General features: G+C 40.6%; 3 long non-coding RNA genes across 4 annotated transcripts in view; 2 read left to right on the top strand and 1 right to left on the bottom strand.

Annotated features, from left to right (window-relative positions):
- LOC147843449 (uncharacterized) overlaps positions 1-23,009 on the bottom strand; it is a 186,625-nt gene that overhangs the window by 5,185 nt on the left and 158,431 nt on the right. The window lies entirely within an intron of this gene.
- On the top strand, positions 2,651-11,071 carry LOC147843457 (uncharacterized). The gene is made up of 9 exons (XR_015493537.1): positions 2,651-2,916; positions 7,901-8,894; positions 8,987-9,053; positions 9,130-9,183; positions 9,256-9,418; positions 9,912-9,969; positions 10,083-10,256; positions 10,774-10,848; positions 10,937-11,071. It is a non-coding gene; the product is annotated as an uncharacterized LOC147843457 (long non-coding RNA).
- LOC147843456 (uncharacterized) lies at positions 17,240-22,195 on the top strand. Of its 2 annotated transcripts, XR_015493509.1 has the most exons (9): positions 17,240-17,407; positions 17,818-17,895; positions 17,988-18,028; positions 18,188-18,425; positions 18,664-18,750; positions 20,030-20,123; positions 20,216-20,285; positions 20,362-20,428; positions 21,343-22,195. It is a non-coding gene; the product is annotated as an uncharacterized LOC147843456 (long non-coding RNA). The 2 variants fall into 2 exon arrangements; XR_015493508.1 differs by lacking the exon at positions 21,343-22,195 and having other exon boundaries at positions 17,244-17,407; positions 20,362-21,240.

The raw sequence follows: 23,009 nt of genomic DNA, 5'->3' as shown, positions 1-23,009 counted from the left end.
AGAGCAATACGCAAATATCTTTACATATGAAAAAATTTAAATATTAATGATATATATAGGATATAATAAGAATAGATATAGGAAATAAATTTAAAGGATTAAAATATTACAAATCATATTATTTTCTAGCCTAAATAAGTATGAAAAACCACTGCTTTTATGTCTTCTTCATCTCGGGAGGCTTTTTCAGTTCATTCATAACAATTTGCTTTTGTATAATGTTATTATTATTAGCAGTATTATTTATTATCTCCATATTTATATTTGTTTTATGAAATACAAGCTTAGATTTGCCCACCTGTCAGGTTTTAGACCATATGGGGCACAGCATGTGTATTAGGATATAACTCAGGTTTTTGACCACACTTCGTTATTATTGTTCATTTATTCATTTGCTGGAAATTAGAACTGAATTTAGAAATAGTTTTGAAACGAATATGTGCGCTTAACAAACAAAATTAATTATTTATAGACTAATTGATGTCTGTGCGAAAAGGTTTCCTTATCCACGAGAGCGAAAGTGAAAGTAGATCGATTATCTCTCATTCTCATGCAGTAGATGCTCTGTTTAACTGTTTTCTGTTTAAAAAAACTGTTAACGGTTAACTGTTTGCTTGTGAAATGCTCAGTTTTTCCACTTACACTTACTTAACGTCATGTAAATTGCAAATGAGTCTATGGCGTGATGCAGCTGGCTGTTAAAGGGAATGGGAGATGAGACTCTGATTGGTTTATTCTCAAAACTTACCTATAACTCAATAAGAAAATAAACTCAACCCTTTTAGACCATGCGCCACGGCGCAAAGTGGAATTGAAAGCATTTGCCCTGAAAGCGTTTGCGCCCTGCGTTTTGCGCTCTGCGCATGGACCGTCAAAATAGAGCCCATAGAGTTTGTGTAAACTGTGCAATTGACCACCGTTTTCAGGCCGACTCGGGTAAGGTTCGCGGGTGCTCCGTCTGTGTACACAAAGACTTTCAGTTTTTCTGTTTCTCCAAGCTTCAAACATGGCAAATTGGCTTGAGTCTGTTCTGCGGCCCGCACCATTTGAATCACATCCAGATTAATTTAAATCTGAGGCAACAAACTAAATCGAAAGCCACACCGCTAGACTATTTACATAACAAATGACTTTAGGCTATAAATCATAAATGCATTTTTTTACTACAAACACATGTTAAAACATTAGTGATAATAGAGTGGAGGAACTATGACGTCACTTTGTAGGCTAATCGGCTGCTTGCATAAAACTGGTTCCCTCGTGAAAATCTCTATGGGATTTTCCCATAGGCTTTTCGAAGATAGCAAATAAAAAGCTCTGTGTTCAAACACTGTTCATTACACTTACATGTTTTGTCCAGCCGGATAATCCTCACATGAAAATACAACTTTGAGCACTTTTGGATCTTAAATACAAACGCAAGAATTGAAAAGCTAACATTAGGCTATAAACGGACTACACTGCCCTCTGGGCGCTCGCCTGTGACGTCAGCACCACCCTGCTACAGGCAACTTTTCAAGCTTATTTTTTAGAAATAATGTCCATGACAAAGAGTTAATCTCTCTGTTTATTATATTATAATCCACGGTATATATTATAAACAAATAAAAACCTATGTGCCTTTGGATCGTTTTTAAGTGGGAAATACATCTGTGTTGCTTTACGGTTGTTCTAAAAGTTTTAAAACTGATTGTATAAATCTGCCTACATAGTATTATCATAAGACATATTTAAATAAGTGTATCGCTCGCGTGCACACAGCCTGCTTACCTTAACAGACGACAGAAATGAGGTGTGAGGAACAAGTCTATCAAATGCCTGCAAGTTTCATCATCATGGACACAGAGCAACATTCAATATTCCTTTTTTTGTCACGAAATGCACTAAAAAGCAGCCCATACAGTCACATGCTGTACATTTTATGGAGGAGTGTAAATATTGCTGTTATGACAGAGTTAAATGTGTTCAGATGAAGAAGAAAAACCTGACGAAAAATCACTTGATCACATTAAAATGACAGTTAACATGCATGTATTTTTACACATTTATTGATACATTTGTATTACTGAGAGCAGGAAAGAGACAGGCTACACTAGTAAGCAGTATCTTCATAATATTGTTTATTAAAATAAATGATCAACAAATTAATCTGTCTCGACAGCCTTTACAAGTGAAGGAATTATCTGCACACAATCTGAATTCCCAATTAGAATAATACTACAAACTATAAAATACTATTCATGAAAATACCTAAATAACAGACAAATCCAAATGCCCATCACGAGCGAGCTGCGCTCCAGACCAGATCAACTCGATGACATATAATGTCTCCGACACCGCCTGTCAGGGTAGAAAGGGAACAGATTCAATAGCAGGTGAAACAAATTTATTCTTCTCAAAAAAAACACAAAATATCCTCAAAAGGCAGTTCAAAACTCAAAAAGCTGGACTCAGAAATGGGCGCAGTTCCGGGCGCTACCACCAGATGGCAGGAGAGCGCTCCCAAGGCTTCACTGGGCAGCAGAAGGAGAGATGAAAAGAATCAGGTGAGTTCCGGATATTACCGCCAGGGGGCGATTGAGCAATACCAAACGCTCGGCCAGCACCGGAGAAGAAGAGCCTTACGGGGTACTGCTGGGCGTTCTCCCTTGGTGGAGATTCAGTAGCGAGAATGGGACAGCCAGACCAAACCACAGCGATCCGGATGACAGGACAAAATAGCAAAATAAAGGAGGGAGAGAAAAACCGAAACCAAAACAAGCAGGAGCTTGGAGTCTGGGGAAACAGGACACGACAAGACAAGACAGATTACTCACAATAGATATTAACGTACAAGCCTCACGAGCATGCAAAACGGACTGACGAAAGACAAGAGACGAGAGGAGACTAAATAGGGGAGAAATCAAGCAGCAACAGGTGAAGGAGAGGATCGCAAATTGATTACCAGGTTTCTAAGGCGGGGAAACAAAAAGCACGCGGACAAGAAGCACGTGGCCAGCTGTCAGAACAAACCCACGTGCTCCAAACACACAAAGACAACGCAAACAGGTAAGTAATTCCATACTCTTAACAGTACCCCCCCCCTCCCAGGGGTGCCACCTGGCGCCCCCAGAAGGGGCTCACCTCGCCGCCGATGGAAGTACACGATTAACGACCAGTCCAAGATGTCCCGTGCCGGAATCCAAGACCTCTCCTCTGCACCTAGCCCTCCCAGTCCACGAGGTATTGGAAACCCCGACCACGACGTCTCCGGTCAAGGAGTCTCTTCACAGTATAGACCGGAGTGCCGTCCACTGGACGAGGGGGAGGTGGAGCCGGGGAAGTAACAAGGTTCAGTGGGGATTGGATAACAGGCTTTACCCTGGATACATGAAAAACAGGGTGAACCCGACCAAGAGTGCAAGGAAGCTTGAGCCGAACCACCACTGGACTCAAGACTTTAGTGATTCGGTATGGCCCAATGAACCTGGGTGCCAGCTTGCGAGAAGGCACACGGAGAGGCAGGTCCCTTGTAGACAGCCAAACCTTTTGACCACAAACAAAAAGGGGAGCAGGAGTCCGGTGGCGGTCAGCCACCCTCTTAGTCCGTCTGTAAGCCTGGGCCAAGGCCTCCTTATCCCTCCTCCATGTGTGGCGACACCTTCGGACAAAGGCCAAGGCAGACGGAACAGCGGCATCGGGTTCCTGAGCGGGGAACAAAGGGGGTTGATAACCAACAGAACATTGGAAAGGGGACATACCTGTAGAAGCTACCGGCAGGGAGTTGTGGGCATATTCAATCCAAGACAACTGCTGGCTCCAAGAGCCCGGATTTTGAGACACCAGACAGCGGAGACTTCTCTCAAGATCCTGATTGGCTCGTTCAGTTTGCCCATTGGTCTGGGGGTGAAAACCTGAGGACAGACTCGTAGAGGCCCCGATCTGTCTACAGAACTCTTTCCAAAACCGGGAGACAAATTGGGGTCCTCTGTCAGAGACCACATCCACCGGAAGGCCATGAATCCGGAAGACGTGGTCAACTACCACCTGAGCAGTCTCCTTGGCTGATGGGAGTTTGGGTAAAGGGATAAAATGGGCCGCTTTAGAGAAACGGTCCACCACTGTTAAGATTACAGTGTTACCTCTCGATGGGGGTAGGCCAGTGATAAAATCAAGAGCCACATGTGACCAGGGTCGAGAGGGAATGGGAAGGGGATGTAACAGACCAATGGGTGGCCGATTAGATGTCTTATTCTGGGCACATACAAAACAAGCCAATACAAACTGTCTGACATCTTGGGCCATTGAAGGCCACCAAAATCGCTGTTGGACATTGACCAGCGATCTCCGGACTCCTGGGTGACAGGCTACTCTGGACTCATGACCCCACTGGAGTACTTCGGATCTTAAACTGGCTGGCACAAATAGCCTTCCCTCTGGACACCCTTCTGAAGCTCCCACTCCTCGCACGGCCTCCTCTACCCGCCGTTCGATGTCCCAGGAGAGAGTTCCCACCACCACCTCTCTAGGAAGTATGGCTTCGGGGGTAGCCTCTCCTCCTGGTACATCAAACAGGCGGGAGAGTGCATCAGGTTTTATATTCTTGGACCCAGGCCGGTACGAGAGGGAAAAATTAAAGCGTCTGAAGAAAAGTGCCCATCGGGCCTGACGGGAACTCAATCTCTTGGCTGAACGGATATATTCTAGATTTTTGTGGTCCGTCCAGACCAAGAACGGTTGTTCCGCCCCCTCCAACCAGTGGCGCCACTCACCCAGGGCCAGCCTGGCCGCCAGCAGCTCTCTGTTACCAATGTCGTAGTTTCGTTCGGCTGGGCTCAGACGGTGAGAGAAGGCACACGGATGCACCTTCCCATCCCTAGAGGACCGCTGAGATAAGACCGCGCCTATCCCGACCTCCGAGGCATCCACCTCAACGATAAACTACCGTTTAGGATCTGGAAGACAAAGGACAGGAGCAGTGATGAAACGGGACTTGAGAACATCAAAGGCCTCCTGTGCCTGACTGTGCCATATAAACGGTACCTTAGGTGAGGTGAGAGCCGTTAAGGGTGCAGCGACCAAGCTAAAGTTCCGGATGAACCGTCTATAGAAGTTGGCAAATCCAAGGAACCGCTGCAGAGCCTTACGAGAGTCAGGGACTGGCCACTTGGCAACGGCCCTTACCTTAGCGGGATCAGCCTTAATACCCTCCGTCGAGACAATATACCCTAGGAACGAAACAGACTTGCTGTGGAACACGCACTTCTCCACTTTGACATACAGCTGGTTTTCCAGCAGCCGCTGTAGCACCTGGCGGACATGCTGAGTGTGTACCTGTTGCGACTCAGAAAAGATAAGAATATCGTCAAGGTACACAAAGACAAATCTGTTTACCATGTCTCTCAGCACATCATTCACCAGGGCCTGGAAGACTGCAGGGGCATTGGTGAGCTCGAAGGGTAGAACTCGGTATTCAAAATGCCCCGTTGGTGTGTTGAACGCAGTCGTCCACTCATCCCCCTCACGTATCCGGATCAGGTGATAGGCATTACGGAGGTCTAGTTTATTAAAGACCTTGGCTCCCTGCAATAACTCAAAGGCAGAAGAAATTAAAGGCAGAGGATACCTGTTCTTAACAGTAATGTCATTAAGGCCTCTGTAGTCAATACAAGGGCGCAGAGAACCATCCTTCTTTTTAACAAAGAAGAACCCAGCCCCGGCTGGAGAGGAAGAGGGACGGATGAGGTCGGCTTCTAAAGACTCTCGAATATACCGGTCCATGGCCTCTCTCTCAGGAGCAGAAAGGGAATACAATCGACCCTTTGGCGGAGAAGTGCCTGGGAGGAGTTCGATGGCACAATCGTATGGCCGGTGCGGAGGCAAGGAAGTGGCTCGAGACTTGCTGAAGACCTGGCGAAGATCCTGGTACTCCACCGGGACTCCAGAGAGATCCACCCTCTCCATCTGAAACACATGAGACACAGAACCAGGACACGGAGCAGGACCAAGACAAACAGCAAGACAAGACTGACTCCAAGACAACACAGAATTCCCTGACCAATCAACGTGAGGGTTGTGTTTACTTAACCACGGGTGCCCCAATACCACTGGAGCACTCAGGGAGTCGAATAAATAAAAAGTAATAACCTCACGGTGATTTCCAGAGACTATCAAACTTACAGAGGGGGTAGAGTGGGTGATGGATGTAATGGCAAACCCATTAAGGGAGCGCACAGTGATGGGAGAGGAGAGAGGAATGGCTGGGATGCCCCAAGATCTGGCCGTGGTGCTGTCCAAAAAGTCACTCTCAGCTCCAGAGTCAAGCAAGGCAGGACAAGAGTGAGTCAATCCATTGAACTGGACTGAGACTGGGAGACAGGTGCGTTGTGTGGGGGTGTCGAAACAAGGGAGAGTGCCCACCAGAATCCCCCGGTTTACTGATGGGCTGGAGCTTTTAAAGGACACTGCAATGCTCTGTGACCCGGCTTCCCACAGTACAGGCAAAGGCCTCGAGCCAGACAAAGCCGCTTCTCCTCAACAGTCAGTCGAAGACGACCTAATTGCATCGGCTCTGGTGAGGTGGTAGGTAATGGGGTGCGAGGATCACTTGAAGGGCGTCTATGCGACGATGCAGTCGGGCCTCCACCCGAAAAGCGAGATCCACCAGGGCATCAAAGTCTCGGGGAAGGTCATGAGTGGTAATCTCATCTTGTATGTAGTCATCCAGACCATCCCTAAATCTGGCACGAAGAGCCGCCTCATTCCATGTGCAGGCAGCTGCCAGGGTTCTGAACAGAACAAAATAATCAGTAACCTAGTGCCCTCCCTGACTCAGCTGGGCCAGTTGGGAGGCTGCTTCATCTCCCTGGGCGGATCGATCAAACAGCTTGGTCATTTCTGCACGGAAGTCCTCAAACATGGCACAGAAAGGGGCACGTGCATCCCACACTGCTGTTGCCCAATCATGGGCCCTGCCCTTAAGAAGGGTGATTACAAACGCCACCTTTGACTCTTCAGTTACATAGCGACGGGGCTGTAGAGCAAATACTAGGGAGCACTGTGAGAGGAATGCCCGGCAAGAACTAGGATCCCCGTCATAGGGCGGTGGGTTGTTGGCGTGAGGTTCAGGTTCGAGATGAGGAATAGCCACCTGTCTGCCACCCCGGGCATTCTCATGAAGCTCCTGAATTTGAGCATTAAGCTCGATTACTTCGGCCCTTAACATCTCCACCTCCTGCGAGGCTGCATTTAACTGTGTAGCGTGCTGGCCAAGGAGAATGCCCTGCTGTGCCACTGCGTTTCTCACATGCTCAGCACCTGCTGAATCCATAATTTGGTCAGTCCGTTCTGTCAGGGTAGAAAGGGAACAGATTCAATAGCAGGTGAAACAAATTTATTCTTCTCAAAAAAAAAAACACAAAATATCCTCAAAAGGCAGTTCAAAACTCAAAAAGCTGGACTCAGAAATCGGCGCAGTTCCGGGCGCTACCACCAGATGGCAGGAGAGCGCTCCCAAGGCTTCACTGGGCAGCAGAAGGAGAGATGAAAAGAATCAGGTGAGTTCCGGATATTACCCCCAGGGGGCGATTGAGCAATACCAAACGCTCGGCCAGCACCGGAGAAGAAGAGCCTTACGGGGTACTGCTGGGCGTTCTCCCTTGGTGGAGATTCAGCAGCGAGAATGGGACAGCCAGACCAAACCACAGCGATCCGGATGACAGGACAAAATATCAAAATAAAGGAGGGAGAGAAAAAACGAAACCAAAACAAGTAGGAGCATGGAGTCTGGGGAAACAGGACACGACAAGACAGATTACTCACAATAGATATTAACGTACAAGCCTCACGAGCATGCAAAATGGACTGACGAAAGACAAGAGACGAGAGGAGACTAAATAGGGGAGAAATCAAGCAGCAACAGGTGAAGGAGAGGATCGCAAATTGATTACCAGGTCTCTAAGGCGGGGAAACAAAAAGCACGCGGACAAGAAGCACGTGGCCAGCTGTCAAAACAAACCCACGTGCTCCAAACACACAAAGACAACGCAAACAGGTAAGTAATTCCATACTCTTAACACCGCCTGTAGTCCCAATTAGCAACTTGATAGCAACCGTCTTTTTAAAGAAGCATAACCGATTTAAAAATTCAAGAGTGTGCTGTAACTGATGTGTTTTATGTCGTAGAACAAAATGTGAAAGTATTTTGAGTTTGTGTTGGCCACGAACCTTATTTAACCGATTTTACTGAAACCCCATTAAAAAAACCATTGACTTTGGGACGAGGGAACTGGAACTGCTAAAATGCTAATTCGCTTCCGGGTTTTTGCATACAAATTGACGTCATAGTTCCTCCACTCTATTATTTTACCAATAATTCTCCTGAGTTTGCACTGCAGTAACTGAAATGCCAACAGGACTTGTCTGTAAAAGCACCTCTCTAACATGTATCTGCTTAAGCCATCCACAGTTTTTTTAGATTCTTAGCATCTGATGACATGATGCACTAAACATACTAATCATAACAGTGTGATCGTACAGAACAGGGAACAGCCAATGCTGATCACATCTGTTATCGTTTGCATCAAAGGGTAAAAGGGCGTTCATATATTTTTAATTATTATTCAGTGATTTCTCTGCATACCACTAGAAGGAAACCCGCGTACAACACTTTAAGAACCACTGGTATAGATGGGTGTTTAGGCCTTGTCTGTGTCAGGTTTTTCCTTTTTTCAGGTATTAAAGAGCAGGCAAAAGAGGGAGACTCACAAGAGCATCGGTGGAGATTTCTCTAAAAAATGCTGGAGAACAGTAGTTGGGGTTTTGTTGGGGCTGTCTTTGTTTATTTGCAGATTGGAGTGGAGCAGAAGAAGGAGAACAGTGGAGATATACTTGAAGACCTGGAGCTCATGAAGCAGGTAGTGCTGCTTGAACAGACTAAACAATGGAGTTAGTTTCAAAAGAAATGTATTAAGATTAGTTAAAGACCTGATATCTTTCTCTTTGACAGGTTGGCATGGAGCATGTGAAGGAACAGGGAAACACACTGTAATGACAAGTGTATCATAATAAATTAGGTACAGCCTTAAACTTTAAGTTGAGTCAACTGAACTTTATAAAACATTTTAAACTTATACAATTACAATTTTACAGAGTAAGTGTCACAGAAGGGACGACATTCAGTTCAGTAATATAACAGGACGTCAGGTGAGTATAGGTGATAATATATTGATGCAGATAATAAGTCCATTAACCTGAATTGGATATTTGATTATGCAGGCTTGGAGACTGGAGACCAATAGGCATTTGGATACCACAGACAGCAAACAGGAGGAAGACTAGACGAGGAACCAGGAGACACCTCACTAGGAGAGACACTGGAACTCACAGGAGATGTGCTTGTGGTGCTTCAGTGAGTGGAAAACCTGGTCTTAATGGGGCAGTAAGTGGTTGTCAGATATTTCCTTCAGATAGACAGAAATAGATACAATATTTTTGTTTGTTTGTATGATTCAATTGTATATTGCTATCTAACTTAACATTTGCAGATTGTTATTTGTTATATGATCGGATAAATTGATCTGTTCTAATTTATTTGTATGCTGTCAGCGTTACCACATTGAATATTACTGCACGTCTGTTGTCAGATAGATTGTCTGGCTGTTGTATTATTTATTAGTAATTTATGCTGTCGGCCTGTTCAACATTTGTAGCTTTTGATTGTTATTTGTTTTATTTACAGTTTTACTAATTATTGTAACATTTATCTCTTCTAAGTTTATAGATTGTCATCTAGTAGAGTATTTACTTATAGGTGTGAAATATTATTTGTTAGTTTTAGAACAGAACCAGACTGGGGACAATGGTAGATGAAACTTCCAAAGAATGGTATTAGATTAATGAATGACTTGACATCTTTCTATTGTATTTTACAGATCAGATGGCACCACATGGAGAAAAGAAGGAATCACACACCTCAGCAACGACTGAATGGTCAGGAATTAAATTTTTTTTTAAATTAGGTGGACGTGTGAATCGATGGACGTCCTTCCAAGATGAAGGAGTGCTGGTTGTTGTAGATAGTAATTAGGCCTTGTCTTTGTCAGGTTTTTCTTTTTCAGGTAATGGAGAGAGAGCAGGCAGAAGAGGGAGACTCACAAGAGCATCAGTGGAGCTATCAGGAGCTTAAGTTTGATTACTTTATTTTGGATTATGAAAGCAAAATTCTCCAACAAGAGTGATTATGCTGCTTCCTGATGGTGAAAGTGATTATACTCATGGCAAGTATTATTGGATAGTTTGGTCATTTGTTTCACTAAGGGCCTACTCACACTATGCCATCCGTACCGTGCCCAGGCTCGTTTCCCGAATCGTTTGAGAAGTGTGAGTGCGCTAAATCAGGCTCAAGCACGGTTCACTTGGCCGGCCCTGGTCCGGTTGGAAGAGGTGGGCCTGAGCGCGGTTCACTTGGGCTTTGGCGCGGTACACTTGTAGTGTGAGTGCAAAACGCGCCAAAGCCCGAAACTGAAAGCAACACGTGACTTTTAAGGGACTGTTTCATATGGATTTATTAATCATTCTTACTGTTCAGTGAACGCAAACTGCCGTAGTTTATTAAATACGCAAACTTCTCAATGCACGACAGCTGAATTTGCGGTTAGTAAATAACCGATTGTGTTCTATTTGGGACACTACATTCATATACTATGCTATTGAGTATGTAACTGCATAAGTACATAGTGTATAAGTTCATAGTGTATAGCGTGCCATTTGGGACGCAGCTTTTGTCATTTGTAGGTTGAAGTGGAGCAGAAGTAGACTCACAAGGAGAACGGTGGAGATATACTTGAAAATCTGGAGCTCATGAAGCAGGTAGAACTGCTTCAACAGACTAAACAATGGAGTTTGTTTCCAAAGAAATGTATTGAGATTAAAGACCTGATATCTTTCTCGTTGATAGGTTGGCATGGAGCATGTGGAGAAACAGCGAACCACACATCAGTATAGACAAGTACATCGTAATAAATTAGGTACAGACTTACATTTTTAGATGAATCAAATTAACTTAATAAAACATTTTTAAATTATATACTTTAATTTGTAAAGACTAAGTGATGATCAGTTATTTCCTTCAGATACAGTAAATAGTTAGATAGATGTCTTGTCTGCCACAGGTGTTTCTTTTTCAGGTAATGGATACACAAGAGACAGAAGAAGGAGACTCACAAGAGCATCAGTGGAGATTTATCTGAAGAACGCTGGAGAGCAGCTTGTGCATTGCTGGAGTTCAGCAAGCATGTAGAGCTCTGTTAGTCGTGTCTTTATCTTTTACAGACTGGAGTGGAGCATGTGGAGACAAATAGGAATCACACACCTCAGTGGTGACTGGACACTGATGGTCAAGAATATCCTTTTAATGCAGAAGTATGGGTGCATGGATAGATGTCCTTCCAAGTGGAAGGGGGTGGTGGTGGGTATAGATTGTTAGATAGATGTTTTGTCTGTGGCTGTTATTTACATTGTAGGTAATGAATCCTCAACAGGCGGAAGAGAGATACTCACAAGAGCATAAGTATTATAAATTATTATTGATACATTTTGAAATATAAGTTGCATGTACCTATGATATATTTGTATGGGGGAGACCGGTGAATAGTTTTACTTCTATTATATTTTTCTATATATCTTTGAGATCTTGAGTTACAAGTTTCTGCTATTAAACTGCAAATAAGTTATTTTTGCAGCGTAAACAGTAAATATGAACACTTTTTAGTTTCAGGGCGTACTCACACTATGCTATCCGAACCGTGCCCAGGCCCATAACGTTTGAGAAGTGTGAGTGCTCCGAATCTGGCTTAAGTGCGGTTCACTTGGCCGGCCCTGGCCTGGTTGAAAAAGGTGTGCCAGCGCGCGATTCACTTGGGCTGGAAACTGAAGACGAGACGTGACTTTTAAGGAACTGTTTTATATGGATTTATTAATCATTCATACTGTTCAATGAATGCAAACTGTCGTAGATTATTAAAGACGCAAACCCCTTACTGCATGACAGCTGCACCTGTAGCAAACCTCTTAATTCCTGCAGCGCGATGACTTTATAATTGTTTATGAGCGTCAAAAGTGGCTGATCTGTTCGGCGAAATAATTAACTGCGTGTCACTGCATCCCAAATGATTTACGTGAAGTTTATTTATAAACTAATTTCGAGAGGATCACGTGATTTTGATTGAACACGGCTGGTTCTGCATTAGCATGTATGATCCACCAATCACAGCAATCCTAACCCACTGTAAAGAGCCAGGGTTTCTCACTACAGTCATCTTCAATTTGAAGAATCCCCCCTTCCACCCCTACCTCTCCAGCTTTCCCTTCATAGAATGGCACGGTGGCCCAGTGGTTAGCACTGTAGCCTCACAGCAAGAGCGTCACCGGTTCTAGTCCTTTAACAGGCCGGCTGTTATTTCTGTGCATAGTTTGTAGGGATGCACAATATATCGGAAGCCATATCGTTATTGGCCGATAAATGCTATTTTTAAGATTATTGTTATCGATCCGATGTCTAAATTAAGCCGATAAATTACGTAATTGTTGCTGTGCACGCGTGGGCGAAACATGTTCAGATTTGTTCATGGATCTCTCCTCACACTGATTATTCCTTCAAAGTCCGTCCTTTCCTCACGTGGTATTGCTGTGCGTTAATAGCTCAGTAAGTAACCGTTATCCTTATCATTGTAGATATGTTTGATTGAGTGTCATTGTGTATTTTGCTTCAAATCGCCTCAGGAAAAAATATTACATATGAAAGTCTTTCCTGCTCAGTCTATTTGTTGTGTTAGAGATAGCAGGGAGATTTACTTATTACTCCAAGGCCGAATAATATTAGTTTCAGGGTTAATTCTTTTAGTTGCAGCCGGTGAATGAACGAGGACCCGAAAAAAGCGCTCCTCTTTTCTGTCTCTCCCTCTTCGCTTCACACACACAAACACACATATACACACACACCAAACTGACCTGCACACGTGACGCGCTAAACAAAAACTTCACGGAAAGTTTTTAGTCTAATATAATTATTTGTTATCAACGCGTTTCCCATGTGTTGATCAGAATATTCATATTGATTATAACAAGCGCGCGAGAGCTTTCACCGCACGAGCGCACACACATAGATCTGACAGCCTTCACACACACACATAGATCTTGAGCCTTCACAGATCAACAGGGGAGAGCCGAGGTGCACCGGTCACTGAATCCAGCATACGGGCCACACGTTCTGTCTTTATATTCTGCTCTGTGTTTGCCATAAAGTCATCTGAGCTCAATGATCAGGTTTGTATCAAAATCCGAGGGCAAATCTGCACCTTCACAGCGGTTTATCATAAACTTTCCATCGATCATTTTCCCCGCGATTGACAGCAAGAACGAACGCAAGCGTTGATACTACATGTGTTCAAAAGAATCTAAAACGCCAAATAGGATGAATTTATGTCGCATTTTTAAAAATAATACATTCTGTATCTAGCTTATCACTTGTACTGTGGCTCTGAACTGTCAAAACACCTCTAAAAAAAGGCGTTTTCGGACATGACATATTTGTACACATGTACATTACTGTAACCCGTTTTATTCAAGAACATTTGAGCTGGTTTTAGTCCTTAACTCTTTAAATTTCATCTTATTTAAAATATATTTAACTTGCTTGTTAATTAAATCCTATTTTGTTATTTAACCTTTTTAATTTTATGCAACAGTCAATTTGCATGTTAATTTGCTATGAAGAAAATGAAATAATATATTTTTTGCATGCTGATTTGTGTGAAATCGTGAATATAGGTTATATATAATTGAATATATACTTTTAAAATCATAGCTTTTTTGCTTTGAGTATAGGCTATTCAGTTCAAAAGAGCGGAGTTTCAGCTTTTATGAAGTTTGCTGTATAAAAATATAACATTTTGAAATTTATAATTATCGGCCTATATATATCGGCTATCGGCCTCCAAGTCTGAAGAATTATCGGTTATCGGTATCGGCCAAAAAATCCATATCGGTGCATCCCTAATAGTTTGAATGTTCTTCCCGTGCTCGCGTGGGTTTTCCCTGGGTTCTCCGGTGTCCAATTGTCAAGTGAATTGATCAATCTAAATTTAGCACTACAGTCAAACTCTCATCCAGCAGCATATCTCTTCATAGCATTTATTTTAGTCATCAGATCATATCAAGGGGAGAGGCAAACGGGAGGGAGCCCAGGGCTCAAGGACCTTTTGAGCTCAGGTCTCTCTCCCGGGACAGCATGCTAAACTTGCTTATAATCAGTCATCAGCTAAGTGTGAACTCTTGAAAACGATATAACTAAAGAAATTTCCACTGTGCTGAGTGAGAGCGCTTCTTACTGAACTGTGCATCATTGATGACGTAAGCATGCTCAGTCCCAAATGCGATGTGAGTGCGGGCCGTCGGGTGAGACGGGAGGGGGGACAAGTTTGCTTCGGCCCGGTTCAAGGCAACTGTACATAGTGTGAGTAAGCCCTCAAACAGGAGGAGTGAAATGTTACAATTCAGCCCACAGTCTGGGTTAGTTGTAACATTATAAAATGAGAATTATGACATAAAAATGGATTCGAAAGCTTTTTATTCAGCATTGAGCTTTCAGTATAGTTTGTGTGTCTCTGTTACAAAGCTGAATGAAATGTGCAAATGTGCATCAGCTTCAACAATTGAACACTATTTGTGTTTGCAGGCTTCATGAGCCCACAGAGGTCAAACACTGAACTCAAACTACTTTTGACTTTCTCTTTTATAAGCTATAGCAATACTGAAATTAAATCATATAAATACAGTTTTAAATCTACTTGGGGTTGGTGGTAACATTTCACTGATGTGACTAGCAAGTTACTAGCTTTTGTTGTTTCAACTGACCCAGCATTATGTGGCCATGAATCTGTTCTCCTACAGCTAACAGCTAAAACATTATCACCAACAATGTGGATTAAGTATATCCACAATCAGACACACAGATTACATGGGTTTAACTACAAATCAGGCAATGATATCTTAAAAATAATTAATTAGCTAATCTTAGCTGAAGTGTAGTTTTTCTGTCTAATATCTGCTGTGTCTGTCACAGGACTTTTTCATATGTGGTATGAGGACTAAAATGAGCATGTGTGAAGTGAATCAGCTGATTTGTAACTAGTTCCTTGTTGTAGAGATTGTAAGTGTTACAACTATCCCCGCTCTCTCTCTTTAAATCTAAGGGCTCTATTTTGACGGTCCATGCGCAGAGCGCAAAACGCAGGGCGCAAACGCTTTCAGTGTGTGTCAGAACACATTTTTGCTAATTTAAAGATGAGAAAATCCACTTTCAAGGGTTGAGTTTATTTTCTTAAGAGTTATAGGTGTGTTTTGAGAATAAACCAATTAGAGTCTCATCTCCCATTCCCTTTAAGAGCCAGCTGCGTCGCGCCATAAGCGCATTCGCTATTTACAGGACGTAAAGTAAGTCTAAGTGGAAAGCATTTCACTAGCAAACAGTTAACAGTTTTTTTTAAACAGAAAACTGTTAAACAGAGCATCTACTGCATGAGAATGAGAGATAATCGATCTACTTTCACTTTCGCTCTTAGATAGGGAAACCTTTACGCACAGACATCAATTAGCCTATAAATAATTAATTTTGTTTGTTAAGCGCAAAAATTTGTTTCAAAACTATTTCTAAATTCAGTTCTAATTTCCAGCAAACGAATAAATGAACAATAATAACGAAGTGTGTTCAAAAACCTGAGTTATATCCTAATACACATGCTGTGCCCCATATGGTCTAAAACCTGACAGGTGGGCAAATCTAAGCTTGTATTTCATAAAACAAATATAAATATGGAGATAATAAATAATACTGCTAATAATAATAACATTATACAAAAGCAAATTGTTATAAATGAACTGAAAAAGCCTCCCGAGATGAAGACATAAAAGCAGTGATTTTTCATATTCATGTAGGCTAGAAAATAATATGTTTTGTAATATTTTAATCCTTTATATTTATATCCTATATCTATTCTTATTATATCCTATGTCCCTAATATTTAATTTTTTTCATATGTAAAGATATTTGCTTATTGCTCTCTTGTGCGTATTAAGCAGTGTGTAAGCGAGGTGCAACTCTGCGCTGGAGTTTAGACCGGGTTTGTTTTGGTCTAATGAAAAATCTATTTTAGTTTCGCAAAATAGCAACGCGCCAGCAATGCGCCTGAGAACGCCTTCCTTTTTAGACCAGAACGCCTATGGGCGCACAAATGAGCGCAAATGCATTTGCAATTCAAACAGCGTATCGCAACGCCTCAAAACCACTCTTGCGCCAAGCTGAAACTAGCAACAGACTATTGCGCCGCGCCTTGCATCACATTGCGCTGGGTGTATGATAGGGCCCAAAACATTAACTTGTATTTGAATTATATGATTCACATTTACAATTTAAATTAGAGATTAGATCTGCTTACAGCGCGTCATTTACAGTATGTGTTTCAGAAAAGTGAGTGATTATAAATACACTGACCAATTCATAGGTGATTTATCAATTCATACATGCAGCATTTCCATGATTTGGTGGAATTGAGATCATATCATAAGTAAACCGTGGAGTTTGTGTAAACTGTGCATCCAACCACCGTTTTTCAGGTCGACTTGGGTAAGGTTTGCAGGTGCTCCGTCTGTGCACAAACTTCCATTTTGTGTTTTTTCAAGGTTCAAACATGGTAAAATTGGCTTTAATCTGTTCTGCGACCTGCACCATTTAACAAACTAAATCAAAAGCCACACCGCTAGGCTATTTACAAAACAAATATATATCGAAATATGTATCGGCTATACATCGAAAACACACATTATTTTACACAACTATGAACACTTTAACACGTTTGTGATAATTATTTCACCAATGATGCAGCTTGTAGAAACTCCTGAGTTTGCAGTAACTGAAAAGCACTTCACTAGTGCGGATCTGCTCGAGAGCTCCACAGTTTTTTTCAATCTTAGCATCTGATGACATGATGCACTAAACATACTAATCATAACAGTGTGATCATACAGTACAGGGAACAACCAATGCTGATCATATCTGTGTTATCATACGCATCAAAGGGTAAAAGGGCGTTATATATTTTTTTTATATATATATATATATATATATATATATATATATATACATTTTTTTTTTAATATATATAATATATTTTTAATTATTATTCTGTGATTCCTCCGTGCACCTCTAGAAGAAAGCCTGCGTACCACACTTTGAGAACCACTGGTATAGATAGATAGTTAGGCCTTGTCTGTGTCAGGTTTTTCCTTTTTCAGCTAATGGAGGGCAGGCAGAAGAGGGAGACTCAAAAGAGCATCGGTGGACATTTATCTAGAAAATGCTGGAGAACAGCAGGTAGGGCTCTGTCAGTACTGTCTATGGGTGCGTTCCAAATCACATACTTGTACACTATTCTATGCCATTTTGTAGTGTAAATGGTGTAAGTAGTGTGTTCACACTGAAATATTCTTTTTTTTCGGCTTTTTTGCCTTTATTTGATAGGACAGTAATGAGACAGGAAACGAAGTGGGAGAGAGAGAAAGGTGTAGGGTTGGGAATTGTCTTTGAGCTGGGTTTCGAACTCGGGACGCCCTATTGTGCTACTGCAGCATATGTCAGCGCATTGACCACAAGGCTATTGCGCTGACAATATTCTTTTATTTTAAAAAGATTAAGTTCACTTTAAATTCACGGATGATGCTCTTATTTAACCGTTTAAAAGAAGTGTGGACTGTGCACTTGAGGCTGTCTTTGTTTGTTTGCAGATTGGAGTGGAGCAGAAGAAGGAGACTCACAAGCGGAATGGTGGAGATATACTGCAAGACCTGGAGCTCAGGAAGCAGGTAGAACTGCTTGAACAGACTGAAAATTGGAGTTTGCTTTCAAAGAAATCCATTGAGATAAAATAACGACCTGATATCTTTCTCTTTGACAGGTTGGCATGGAGCATGTGGAGGAACAGGGAAACGCACCTTAGTAATGACAAGTGCATAATAAATTAGATACAGACTTACACTTTTTTAGGTTGAATCAAATTAACTTTATAAAACATTTAAAATCATATACTTTCATTTGTACATACTAGATGATTGTCTGGAATCTCTTTAAGCCAGATAAATGTCTTGTTTGCGGCAGGTGTTTCTTTTTCCTGTAATGGACACACAACAGACAGAAGAAGGAGACTCAAGAGCATCGGTGGAGATTTGTCTGAAAACCGCTGGTTAACAGTTTATGCATTTCTGGAGTTCAGCAAGCATGTAGAGCTCTGTTAGTTGTGTCTTTATCTTTTCCAGGCTGGAGTGCAGCATGTGGAGACAAATAGGAATCAAACACCTCAGCAATGGACACTGATGGTCAGGAATATCCTTTAAAGGTAGATGAATAGGTGCATGGATGGATGTCCTTCCAAGTGGAAGGGGGTGGTGGTGGGCATAGATTGTTAGATATATGTATTGTCTGTGGCTATTATTTACAACTTCAACAGACAGAAGAGTCAGACTCACAAGCAAAATGGTGAATATTTATCTGAGGAACACTGGAGAACGTTTGGTTTATTGATGCAGATCATCCAGCAAGTAGAGCTTTGTTAGTCTTGTTTTTGTCTTTTGCAGATTAGACTGGGGCCTGTGGAGAAATGGGACTCGCACCTCAGCATGACTGGAAACTGATGGTCTGGGCTGCGTTTCCCAAACAACGAAGTAACTCACGGCTAAACTATAAAAGTCTGATGCATCGTTTGAGAAAAGAATGATGTAGTGACGAGTGTTTTCCAAAACCTGTAGTTTCTCTGTCGCAGATTTATCGCTTAAACCAGGTTAGTTATAATTATGATAAAATGCCCGTAATGATGCTCTAAACTACTTCTTTAGAGTAAAGAAACTTAATTTATTTGTGCAAATTATACACGCACACGCATTTACAATAGAATTCAATATTAGATTTGGTAAAAATATGCACTCGCTTTCTATAATAACTGAAATATATGTAAATGACACATATAGAGCTAATGTTTGCTTTACTAATATTATTGAGAAGTTGAACATTACACATTCTATTCTAAAACATATCACTTACAAAAGCTAACACGTATTCTAATATCATATAAATCATAAAAATAAATAAATAATAATGGCTATTTATTATAAAATGAAATGTAATATTTTTTATTTATTAGAAATGAAAAAATGATACTTTAATAATAATATTAATGATGGTGATGATGATGATTCTTATTATTATTAAGAAGGATATTTATTTATTTATTATTTTTTAAAATCTACTTTTACAATTTAACACATGTAAACCACTTTAGAAAGTCCTAACTGGCAGGCCCATGTCATATACAGTACAGATACTTAATAAATGACTCAATATAAATGAAAAGAATTACTGTATGCTTTTTGTTTTCACAAGCTTTGGAGACGTAACATAAATTCCGCTTTTAAATAATAGGTCACCTATAGCTTTCACCATGAGGCTGTGTACAAAATGACATCAATGTTTTCAAAGTGCACTGCGAAGGGAGCACAGTTGTAAACTGTAAGATCTGTAAGATCACGAAAACTAAACTGTAAAAATAGTTTGAAAGCAAATTACACCTAAGAGAGATGACTTTAATATTTTTTTATTTTTTAATAATTGCAACTTTGAATGTTAAAATGTTCTAAATGAATAGGGCATAGGGGGATAACTGAGAATAGAACACAGTCAGGAACAATGTTTCTAATTACAGCTCCAGATAGTTGGAAAGATGTCTTCTTTGTGGCAGCAAAAGTATCTTAAATCAATCAAATGTAAAGACACAACTGGAATGATTTAATTATGTTAATTATTTAGAGAAAAAAGTATTATTATAATACAAATATTAAATAATAATAATAGTTTTATTTATAATATAATTCAAATTTTGATTTAAAATATTCAGTGTAGCTATTTATATATGGGTAAATAAATGGTTTTTTTTTGGGTGGGGTGCAGTTGAGGGGGGCTCGTGGCCCAGTAGAGCTTTACCCCTGAGACTAACAAGGGGAACAGTGGAGATAAACTGGAAGACCTGGAGCTCGGCAAAGAGGTAGAACTGCTTGAACAGACTGAAAAATGGAGTTAGTTTCCAAAGAAATTTATTGAGATTAATTATAGACCTGATATCTTTCTCTTTGGCAGATTTGTACGAAGCATGTGGAAGAACAGGGAAACACACCTCAGTAATCACAAGTGCATCATAATAAATTAGGTACAGCCTTACATTTTTAAGTTGAATCAAATTAACTTCATCAAACATTTTAATTTACATATTTATATTTTCACAGAGTGATAGTCGGGTATTTTCTTTGGATGGACGGACGGACGAACGGATAGATAGTATTGAACAAGCAGGTAGAGCTCTGTTGATGTTTTCTTTGTCTTTTACAGAGTGGAGTAGAGAATTTAGGGAATCACATCTCAGAAATGATAAGAAACTGCTGGTCAGGTATCACCTACAGTATCACCAAAAGATGTTTAAGAGGAAGGGGGGCGGTGGTGGGCTTGAGCTGGGCTCAGACTATAGGAGTTTTAAAAACCTAACCGATAATGAAATCTGGTTGCTGTGAACACATGAGGAGAATCTTTGGCAAATTTATTAGCCCACCTCAAATCTTAAATATGTGCAAAGTACAAAATATGAAAACTGCGCCACAGCACACAAGATGTTAAGGTTATCCTGACCGATGGAGCACATCATTCTCTTTGTCAAAAATTACACTTTTTTTTTTTTTTTACTAATATTAGATTATTAAATTATGCGGTGGTTCGGTTCTGGGTTTTTCGGGGTCGACAGCTATTCTCGACTCTTAATTTTGGAGTCGGTGGAATCGGCTCAAGAATCAAAACCTTTTACATTCGCTTAAAATAGCGCAAGGATTAAACATGCTGTATCATATCGTTCTTTATACAAGCAGTTCTCCTGTGGTCAGACAAAATCAGCATTTTAAATCATCTGCAGTCAAAATAAAATAATAATCAGCCTATACTTTTTTTAATTTAGAAAATTAAATTGCAATCTTTGAGACAGAAAGTTAAAACCTCAATTTATTATCAAAATATTTAATGAAAAGATGTGTAGCAGCAGTTCAATAACAAATTAAAAAATACCCCAATTGAGCCCAAACAACGCTTAAATAAAAATCATGAAATACCCTTAATATCTTCTTAATATAAATGTTTGATACATGAATACTGAGTATGAGTGAACAAAATAATCTGGAGTAGTGAACAGTCTGAGGTTGTTTAGTACTATATTTGTTTTAAAGGCAACAGATGCTGTAACTCAGGGGTGTCCAAACTCGGTCCTGGAGGGCCGGTGTCCTGCAGATTTTAGCTCCAACTTGCCTCAACACACCTGCAAAGATGTTTCTAGAAAGCCTGGTAAGAGCTTGATTAGCTAGCCCAGGTGTGTCTTGAAGGATTCGGATTTCTGCTTTCCAGTCCATCTCATCATGGACCAACGTTTATCGTTTTCATCATCCTGTTTCTCAATATTTAACTGTGAATTGATTTTAATTAATGAATTGAGATCTTGAGTGGAACTGAGGACTGGAAGCAACTGTTTCTATTGTTATTTCTAGGAGTTAATACTGTCTAAAATGTCTAAAGTGATTTTGCTATAGTTTTACGGTTAAATCTTTTAAAGTGATTCTACTTTTTATTCAAGATAGACTTTGTGTAGTAAGAATATAACTGCCTGAATGTAGATTATACCAGTTTTTAACCAGTTTTGATAAAGACGGCGGACGGTACACTCAGCCTTGGATAAGAAACAGATTATACTTAAAGTGTGTGTGTTCTATTTGATTGTTGATCCGTTTCACAGGTCTGGAGTCAGCTCTAATCAGTCTAAAGGGTGTCTGACGTTTATGCTTAGATATTGTTCAGAATTGTACGCACGAACCTCACGTGGAAATGTTCCTAGTCTATCTGTGTTTTAACCAATCAGGTTAGAACACCTTTATGTATGACGCAGTTAATGACGTTATGTGAGAGTATAATTGTTATTGATTGGTGATTGTAAGCAGAGTGGCCTAGGAACTCATTGCCAGTGTTGAAGCTGGGTTCTGCGGATGAAACTGCAAACTATCTTCAGTAAACTTGATTTATTTATTTAAATCTCTGACTCCGGCTCTTCTTCATTTACCAGACTGGTCATTCTTTGGGTTAAACTGTAAACTATCCCTAGAGTCTGATTGGGGTTGGAACTAAACTTTGGAGGACACTGCCCCTCCAGGACCGAGCTTGGACATGCCTGCTCTAACTGATCAATAAACAATATAGCTAGATTTCAATTTGATTTAATGACCGATTAAATATTAACCCCCTACACGAAATTCATAACAAACCTAAAATAATAAATAAAATCAGCTGTGCCTCAAAACATATCATATTGCTCTCTCTTGTAAATTTTTATTTTTTTATGTGTTCTTTTAAACAGCCTATTACTTTACTTTTAAATATCACTGTTTGTTTTGTGCAATTTGTTCATTGTAGTTAAATAAGGGTTTGTTTATGGGACAGCATACGCCGGAAGAAAAGAAGTGAGTCAGAGCTGTTTTTGAACTTAGCCTTGTCTCTATTTGTATTTAAAAATCCTCTTTTTGAAATGAATTTCGTTTGTTATTAATTGTATTTTAATTTTAATGTATTTAATTTGTAGTTATTTACAAAATAAACAAGAAGAATAGCCCAAATATTAGAGCTAAATTGTATTGATAACACAGCAAACTTGACATCGCAGGCAGATCATCTTTAAAACCAAATTGCACAAAGTTGTGTTTCATAGGTATTTAAAAGTGAAAGCAAACTTTGTCTGCAGCACTAAATTTATAATTGCCTTCAGAGTTCATCGTGCTCGAGAATGAGCATTATAACTGCAGCTTAAAACAGCTTCATTCAGGAGGATTTGAAAAAAACAGACTCAACTCTC

Source organism: Danio rerio, chromosome 6, assembly GCF_052040795.2.
Source record: "Danio rerio strain M-AB ecotype USA chromosome 6, GRCz13ab, whole genome shotgun sequence".
NCBI lineage: Eukaryota > Metazoa > Chordata > Actinopteri > Cypriniformes > Danionidae > Danio > Danio rerio.
This window is presented reverse-complemented; position numbering and strand designations above follow the sequence as displayed.